Below are 9,820 nucleotides of genomic sequence, written 5' to 3' on the forward strand. Positions count from 1 at the left end.
GAAGAGAGCTCTCACCAGAAAAGTGACCACGCTAGCCTGATCTCCAACTTCCGGCCTCCAGACTGTGAGAAAATAAATTTCTGTTGCTGAGCTTCCCCCCAGTGTGCAGTATTTTATTATGACAGCCTGAGTGGACTAAGACGCTTATCCTATAGAAATTCAGAAATTCAAGTTCTAAGTATGTGAACAAGAGAAACTTTGAACGTGAGTACAAGGAGTCATGTACAGGAAAAATAGAAACCCAACTAGCTATTCATAAATAGAGGAATAAAGGAATACATTATCTTGTATTGATACAGTAGACTACTATAGAGCAGTTACAAATAGCTAATCCATTAATCTGCAGGAGTCATGGAGCTATAGCTCAGTATTTTAGCAAGAAGTAAAAAAAGTCAAGTTGCACATGGACATGTCAAATATGGTAGCATTTGTACAAACCTTAGAAACACGAAGAATCTTCATTGCATAAATATGCATATGTAATGAAAATGATATTCACCAACTTCAAAACAGTGATTCACTCTGAGATGAAAGGGAAATGAGAAAGGTAGAGGTACCACAAAGGGCCTCAGTTGTATATGTATTCTGTTTAATTTTTATAGGTGCGTTGATCCAACCCTGTTTCCTCCCACTTACTCTTGAGCTCAATCCAGTCCGGATTCTGCCTGGATCACAACACTGAAACAGCTCTTGTGAAGGTATCCAACCACTTCTATATTGAGACTTCTTGGTCCACATTTTACTTGACTTCAGCAGGATTAACCCCTCCCTTCTTGATATCTTCTATCACTTGACTTCTGATGTCACTTGCCTCTTTTTTAAGTTTCTCTCTTAGCTCCTCCTCGGCCAATAGTAGGAAGCCCATCCATCATTCCTGGGTTTCTTGTACTTTACCTAGCATGTCTCCAGGTGTTCTCATGCCATCTACATGTTGATGACTCCCAAAAGTGTACGTCTGTCCTTGAGCTCTTCACTCATATCTACTGTCAACTTAACAATCTGACTTGGATGTCTACTAAGTATCTCACACTTAATGAATTCTAAACTGAGCTTCATGCTCTGCATGCACCCCCAAACCTCTTTATCTCTTGGTCTTCTTGATCTCATAAGTGTTCCTACATCGTTCCATTCCTCATGTTGATATTCTAGGGGTCGTACTTGATTCCTCTCTTCAACTCACTCCACTAATGCTTCACCAAGTCTGGTTGGCACCATCTTGACTTTTCGCCATCTCCACCATTTCTTGCCTGGATTAATGAATTAGTCAACCCTCCCCTGGTTATCTCTGCTTTCACTCTTGCTTGCCACTTTCCACAAGCAGATTAAGGGATCTTTTTTCTTTATGCCTGTTTTTGGATCTTATATTTTTCATAATAACATTTTGTAATGTAAAACCAACAGCAACCCCAAACTCCCAAATCTATACTCCTATACCCACAGAGTGGCTTAAGAAATAGAGTATTTCAAACTAGTGACACCTTTGGGTAGCCCCTGCTCGTTATTCTCCCTTTCCTCACCATCAAAAGTAAGCATTAAGCTGAATTTTGTTTGTCATTCATAGGTATTTCTACATATTTTTATCCTGTGTTTGATTTTCTAAACATCATAATTTTTGTATCTTTTAAACTTCGTTTTGTATCTTATAAACTTCGTTTTGTATCTTTTAAACTTCACTGCTGTATAGCATTCCAAATATATAAAATAATTTATCCATTTTCCGGTGGATATTTAGTTTCTTTCTCATTATTTCAAACAATTCTATCTATTGCTATTGACTGAATGTTTATGTCTCCCTAAAATCTGTATGTTGAAACCTAATCCCCAAGGTGATGTTATTTGGAGGTGGGGCCTTTGGGAGAGGATTAGGTCATAAGAGTGGAGCCATCATGAATGTGATTCATGTTCTTATAAGAAAGGTCCCAGAGAGCTCACCTATCCCTTCTGCCATGTGAAGATACAGCAAGAAGTCAGCATCTGCCACCGGAAAAGGTCTCACCAGAACCTGACCACACTGGCGCCCTGATCTCTAACTTCCAGCCTCCAAAACTGTGAGAAATAAGTGTCTGTTGTTTACAAGCCACGAAGTCCATGGTGCTTTGTTCTCACAGCCCAAACAGCCTGAGGCATCTGCTATGATCATATTTAAGATCTTTCCCTGAATCATGTGGAAGAATTTATCTGAGGTATATATTTCCATGATGGAATTTCTGGACCAAAGAGAATGAGCATCTTCAGCTTTTCTTGATATTACTGAACAATTCTCCAAAATATGTTTTACCAATTTATTATCCCCCAGCAGTGTGGGAGCTCCTATTGCTCTACATCCTTTCCAGCACTTTATATTGTAAGTCTAATAATTTTTAACAATCAGATGGGAGTGAAATAGTATCTTGTGCCTTTTAAAATCTAAATACCAATCACAGTGAGCATCTTTTACCTGCTTATTAACTTCTACTTTCCTATTCATATCTTCAACCCATTTTTCTATTGACTTTTTTCCTTCCCATTGATTTTTGGGGAAAAAGTGGATATAGTCTACATAATAATCACTGGTTGGTTTTATGGGTGTTTGTTGCTTCACTTTTTAAATCATGTTTTTGATAATAGAATTTTTTATTTTAATGCAGTGAAATTTATACATCTTCTTTATGATTTGCTTTTTATGTCTTGTTTAAGAAAGCCTGCCCTACAGAAGACATGAACAGACACTTCTCCAAAGAAGACATACAAATGGCTAACAGACACATGAAAAAATGTTCAACATCACTAGCCATCAGGGAAATACAAATCAAAACCACAATGAGATTCCACCTTACACCAGTTAGAATGGCAAAAATTAACAAGACAGGGAACAACAAATGTTGGCGAGGATGTGGAGAAAGGGGAACCCTCCTACACTGTTGGGGGGAATGCAAGCTGGTACAGCCACTCTGGAAAACGGTATGGAGGTTCCTCAAGAAGTTAAAAATAGAGCTACCCTATGACCCAGCAATTGCACTACTGGGTATTTGCCCCCCAAAATACAGATGTAGTGCAAAAAAGGGGCACATTCTCCCCAATGTTCATAGCAGCAATGTCCACAATAGCCAAACTGTGGAAGGAGCCGAGCTGTCCTTCAACAGATGAATGGATAAAGAAGATGTGGTTCATATATACAATGGAATATTACTCAGCCATCAGGAAGGATGAATACCTACCATTTGCATCAACATGGATGGAAATGGAGGGGATTATGCTAAGTGAAATAAGTCAGTCAGAGAAAGACAACTATCATACTGTTTCACTCATATGTGAAACATAAGGAATAGCGCGGAAGACCATAGGGGAAGGAAGGGAAAACTGAATGGGAAGAAATCAGAGAAGGAGACAAACCATGAAAGACTCTGGACTCCAGGAAACAAACTGAGGGTTCCAGAAGGGAGGGGGAGTGGGGGCCGGGGTAACCGGGTGATGGGTATTAAGGAGGGCACGTGTGGTGATGAGCACTGGGTGTTATACACGACTAATAAATCGTTGAACACTACATCAAAAACTAATGATGTACTATATGTTGACTAATTGAACATAATAACAAAAAAAAGAACTAAAATTCAGACTATATAGTAAAAGAAAATCAAGAAAAAAAAGTGAAGCGATAAAAAGGAAAAAAAATATTTAAGATGATAGCATTATGGCAAATGTATTATAATAATAAATGTAAATGAGATCAACTCATTTATTAAAAGAAATAAACTCATAGAATGGAAAAAAAAAAAAAGAAAGCCCTACCCTGGCCTGCTGAAAACAATGTAAATCATACCACATCCATGTCCTTCTCAAAATCCTCCTATGACTGCCTTCGCTGTGAATATGAAACCTAATTTCCCTCCTTGCCTACGTCTCTGAACTTGCTACCCCCCACTGCTTCCTTGCTCACTCCTTGCCGCCTTCTCTTCGTTCCTCAAACAAGGCGAGTCCGTTCCTGCGTCTCACCTCTTTTTACTTCCTGCTGCCTCGATGCATCTTTGCCTGCCTAGGAATATGGCTGGTTTTTTCTTATCACTTGAGTCTCAGGTTGGAGGTCACCTCAGGGAGACCTCCTTTGACCCAATGCTCCTCCCGCATCCCTTTCTAGAACATTCCTTCCATTTTATATTCTTTATAGCACAGTTGCATTGTGAAATCACTGTGTGTTTGTCTATTTGGGATGTTGTCTGTCGCTCCCGTTAGTTGGTAAGTGTCTCTGGAGCAGGGGCTTTGCCATCTGCTCGCCTCGGTGCCTTCAGTCATAGTGCAGTGATTAACACGCTCAAAGCCCTGAATAACTATCTGTCGAATAAGTAAATAAACGGACAATGTCCTTGAAGGAATCTTACCAAAACGATGGGAAAGTGGCACTCTGTAAAAGTGACAGATACTTGTGGGCGCCTGGGTGGCTCAGTTGGTTAAGCGACTGCCTTCAGCTCAGGTCATGATCCTGGAGTCCCGGGATCAAGTCCCGCATCGGGCTCCCTGCTCAGCAGGGAGTCTGCTTCTCCCTCTGACCCTCCTCCCTCTCATGCTCTCTGTAAAAAAGAAAAAAAAAAAAAGTGACAGATAGTTGTGAGGTACTGACCAAGAGACCCAAGATAGGTATAACTCTTATTTTGGAAGAAAATCCAGGATAAATTGAACAAAAGCAATGAAAGCTATGATGAATTTTTTAAGTGTTCCTGAATCTTCCTGTACCCTTGTTTATTCTTAACACAGCTGCCAGAATGTTCCTTTTGCAGCATAAGTCAGGTTTTTCCTCCACTCAAAACCCTGAGATGACTCTCATATCCTCCAGAGAGAAAGCCAAACAGCCCTGTTGGCCACAGGGTCCTGTAGGATTGAGCCCCCAGGACTCTCCAACCTCCCCTCCCTCTTCCCCTCCCCTCTCTGCCACTGCTACCACATGGGCCTTCTTGATGCTTCCCCTCCACTCTCCCTCTCCCTCTGCTTGGCCCTCCATCCTCTAGGATAACCACCTGCCTCTCCTTCAACTCCTTGCTCAAATGTCACTTTTCAGTCAGGCTTACCATAACCAACCTATTTAAAATGGCAATCCACCTCTATCCTGTAGGCCCTCTACCCTCTTCCAGAGCACTGATCACCCTTCAAAACATTGTATAATTCACTCTTTATATTATGCTTACTGATTGCTTTTCTCCGTGAGAATATCACTTCTGAAGACAAGGCCTTTGTCTGTTTTGTTCACTGACATATCTACAGCACATGGTAGGTACTGAATATATACTTGCTGGATGAACGAATTCATTCAACAAACCTGCATCCTGGGAAAAAACGATACAGAATGGTAAACACTGAGACAGAACCTCAATGTCTATAAGAGTCCTATGGAGATCCAGGCAGAAGAAGAAACCCCATGACAGGGGAGAAGGAGGGGAGAGGAGCATCGGCTTTTCCTCCACCATCAGCCCCGGCATTGTGGTCAACGCCCACCGCACTCTGAAGCAGAGAGAGCTCGCACCAGCATTGTGTAAGAAGGCACGCTGTTCATTGTGTATAAAGAAGACAGTACACTCCTAACCAGCCAAGAACCCAAAGGAACTGGAACTGCCCACTTTCTTTTCTTTCTTTAAAAAAAAATCTAATTGGCTTTATCAGACGATTCATGAATCGGGCAGCATCCCATCTAGCAAGCAGAATAATGTTCCAAGGAGTTGTACAAAATGAAAGGTTTTCATAGAAGGAGGGTGGGGCAAGGAAGTTATTAGCAAAAGGAAAGGGCTGTTTCAGACAAGGCTGCTTTCTCTGAAGGGAAAAGCAAGGAGGTCTTATCATGCAGATGATGTCATCTTTCTTTGGTGGGGGTGGAAGGGGCCCAAGTGGCAGACTCCCTGGCATTGATCTGGGGGAGGTCCAAACTGCAATGAGGTTATGGATGAAGCCCTGGCTTGGGAACTCAGTCTAAGTGACACCATTTTGGGCCTGTCAGTCACCATGGTCTGAACTAGTGTGTCAAGAATTGCACAGAGGAAGGAGAGACAACATTGTTGGCTGTGTGCGGTCTCTGTTCCCCTAGAGCGCTTGTGTCACTCCAGACAGGGACGACAGGCCTGTCATTTACTGAGTGAGTGAGTGCTATGGGTCTGGACTCCTACGCAATGAAAAACCTCACACTCTAGTTGATGAGAAAGATAGCCCCATTTTATACACGAGAAGCCCGTGACAGAGCAGGGTGAAGCTACTCCCCGGGGTATGCGGTAGCAGAATGAGGATTCAGCGCTACACAGCATTGTCAAAATTAACCTTGCACCCATCAGACTCCAGGGAAACACTACCCCCTGGCCTCCTAATAAAACTGAGACCACCATCGTGCAAAAATAATTTCCAAATCTCTACTTCTTCGATCTCTAACTGCTCAAGAAAATGTCAGAAAGCAGAATCCCCTCCCAGAAAGGACTGGGACTTTTCATCTAGAAAAGAACAGATGCAGACGGGACTTGATGGATATAATTTTTAATGTTGTGAATGCGATGGTTGAAGTCGATGCACTTGAAAACTTGACAACAAATAAGAAATAGGGATTATGGTCAGTTACAGGCAAGAATACTATCTTTTAAACTTTAAAGTACTTGAAAGAGTAGATCTTAAGTATTCCTACCACTGAAAAAACAAAACAAAACAAAACGAAAAAACAACTAACAAATAATTCTGCGACCCGATAGAGGTGTTACTAATGCTAAGCTGGTAATCCTACTACAGTATGTAAATGTATCAAATCAACATGTCATACACCGTAAACTTACAGAATGTTCTATGTCAGTTCTATTCCAATATAAAAAAAGATAAGAGGGACAGCTCTTAACGGTCTATGATAGACCTGTGTAACTCTTACCCAAAAAGTGAGAGTGGGAGGAAATATAAATAGGTTCAATCTGTTTGGACAAGTTGAAGAAACTAGTACCCTAACCGACTATTTCCCAGATGAGCATGAGATCCCCAGCAGGAGGACTTGCAATCACAAAACCCTGGATTTGAGTCTTATTCTTATTTAATATATCTTTTTTCTCACCCCATATGCTTGCTGTTAGAAGAGAGAAATAATTTGTTTCACTCTACTCTTTTGAATGACTTCATTTGATTTGTAAGGAATTATTTATTTACATCATTTCTGTTGCTACTTGATAAAGAAATATTGCATCTTTTAAGAAATGGTTGGAAGCCCAGACAACAAAACAATAAAGAAAACAGAAACATAGCAGAAATGAAATAGAAGTAATTAGACTTGAATCTGACATCTCTTTATTTAGCTAACACAATATATTAGTACAAAAGGGAGAGTAATGGTTTTTCATTTACCTTAATATTTACGATCATTATGAAAAATCACATAGTCATAGTTAGGGAAATCCCTGGTTGAAGCCAGTGTATAAAAAAGGTTTTTACTTGAACTGCATTACCCTGGTCCATTTCCAAGCAAGTCATTTTTCTGCACAACAAAAACCTTTTTGAAAAAAAATAAAAATGTTACAAGCATTATTCTTTTTTATTTTAAATTTATATATTTTCAAATAATGTGTGCAATATCTACCATTGTTCTAAAATCTTCTCTCATTCCTTCTGCATCACCAAAGAGTATCCTTTTGGGAGTTAAAATTTCAGAAATTACTGGAACATGCTGGAGCAACTTGTCATGTTATTGCCCTTTAAACACATTTTATTGTTGAGCAAGACACTATGGAATTTGGTTTATTTTTACTTTCCTTAACTGAACCTGTATTATGAAATGAGGTTTGCTTCTTACTACCTCTTACCATTATTTTTTTTTTTATTTGAAATTTTGGAAATTATTATTTAAAGCATTATTTTTAAATTTTTGAAAAATGTTAAGCTTATGAATTGTAGTATATGCAGCATAATTAAAATGAATTAAGACATTATCGCTCATCAGCACTGTCGTTCCTCAGCTGAGGAACTCCACATCTCCTTCCTGAGAAGGAAATAAAGACGAAGCTGAGCCTGGAGCTCAGAGCCGCCATTGTGGACCCTGGCCTGGCTCTTGTCAGGCTCCTCAATCCCAGATTGATCTCTTCATCTCCTCTCTCCAGGCATAGCCATCAGGATGGGTGCAGCAGAAGCAGCCCTTCTTGGGGCTTGAAGGGCTCTGAGAGCTCCATGACCCATGACCACTGCAGGCATTTGGGCCAATCAAGGCATCTCACCCATGTGCCCCAACATTTCTCATTCCCCATCATCCCTGACTGAAGGTCAACTCATGCTCAGAACCACTGCTCAGACAAATGCAATTTTTGATCTTCCTCTCTGTCAGACCTGCAGCACAAGAAGCCCAGAGTCAGAGCAGGGATAAGCTGAGTTTGGTGGCCACCTCATGGTGCTCTAGAGCCGCACTGTCTGATAAAGCAGCCACTAGACACTGTGGTTTTTCATATTTAAAGTATTTAAATATAAATAAAACTTAAAACTCAGTTCCTCAGTTTTACTATCACATACTCCATCATCACACGTGGCCAGTGGCTGCCATATTGGACCGCACCAAATACCTCCATGCAGGGGATCACAGAAGATCTCAGTCATTGCAGAAAGCCCTCTTGGACAGAACTGCTCTAGAAAGCATTATATGTCCTGCAGGTGATGATTTTGGGTGAGAAGTGCTGCTAGGTCGATCTCAGTGGAAGAAAGGCCTATCTTGTTCTGGCTCTGTCACCAACCTGCTGTGGATTGGGGTAAGTCATCTCCTTACTTATGAGGGCTTTCTGGAACTAGATTTGGGTCCATGATAGAAGAAGGGCAACCTCACATGGCACATGGGTCCTAGAGAACTCATTTCTGCACGGCTTTTTATCAAGTTGGTTTTACTGAACTGTGATTTTGTATCACGTCTTCCACTTATGAAAAGACAATCATATAAAATTCAGTACTGCATTTGTTTCAGGGATATTTTTGAATATTCTAAAAATTATATCACATAATTTTCTCTTTATGAGACCCAATGGGGAGATTTCTCTCAGATTTTTCCCAGGACCAGGACAAAATGTGCTCTTCATAAGCAACTAGTGGGCATTTAGTTTTCAAAACAATGTGAATATTGTAACTAATCTCATTTTCCTTTTTGTTTCACTACGAGGAAGCTCAGAACAATAATATTAGAAGCAGTTAGACCGCATTTTTGGTATTCATTCCTCTTTCCTAATTGTATCTCTAATAAAAGCTTTTTGCAAGCCATCAAAATATTTTGGGGAATGAATAGGAATTGAAAGAAATTATTTTATTAATTGAGGGAAATAAATGTTTAGAACCTCCAAGCCCTCAAATACATCATGAAATGCATAACCTAAAGTCCATGCTAAGAGAATCCATCTGTTGGGAAGATATCCTTACAATGATGTGTTGTAAGCAGACTTGACCTTAGATTTGGAAGTTTGATAGATACATATTTCTGGAGTCGAGTAAAAGACTAAAAGAAATTGGTGTGCCTGAATTTATAAACTCAAATGCTCCAGAGACTGAACAATGAAAATACATCACTTTGTTTTTAAACAGAGGGTTTTGTTGTTCTGGTTAAAAAAAAAATTTGAATGTTTCTAAAACTGTTGCATTCACAGAGTTCTCACCATCCCCACACCAAGCATGATCTAAGAATATGCTACTTATTCCTAAATTAAGGCATAAAAAACAATACTGAGAGGGCGGAGCAAGATGGCGGAGGAGTAGGAGACCTGGATTTCGTCTCCTCTCAGGAATTCAGCTGGATAGGGATCAAACCATTCTGAACACCTACAAACTCAACAGGAGATCGAAGAAAGGAATAGCAACAACTCTCTGAACAGAAAAG

At 40.2% G+C, this 9,820-nt stretch overlaps 1 long non-coding RNA gene across 1 annotated transcript in view; it reads left to right on the plus strand.

Annotated features, from left to right (window-relative positions):
• The first annotated feature begins 7,708 nt into the window (after positions 1-7,708).
• The window catches only part of LOC145716799 (uncharacterized), a 47,741-nt gene continuing 45,629 nt past the window's right edge, over positions 7,709-9,820 (plus strand). Inside the window, exons 1-2 of the long non-coding RNA XR_014139704.1 lie at positions 7,709-7,758; positions 8,076-8,711. This is a non-coding gene — a long non-coding RNA (uncharacterized LOC145716799). The remainder of the gene's footprint in view (positions 7,759-8,075; positions 8,712-9,820) is intronic.

Source organism: Leptonychotes weddellii, chromosome 13 (genome assembly GCF_054177405.1).
Source record: "Leptonychotes weddellii isolate Sample4059 chromosome 13, ASM5417740v2, whole genome shotgun sequence".
Taxonomy (NCBI): Eukaryota; Metazoa; Chordata; class Mammalia; order Carnivora; family Phocidae; genus Leptonychotes; species Leptonychotes weddellii.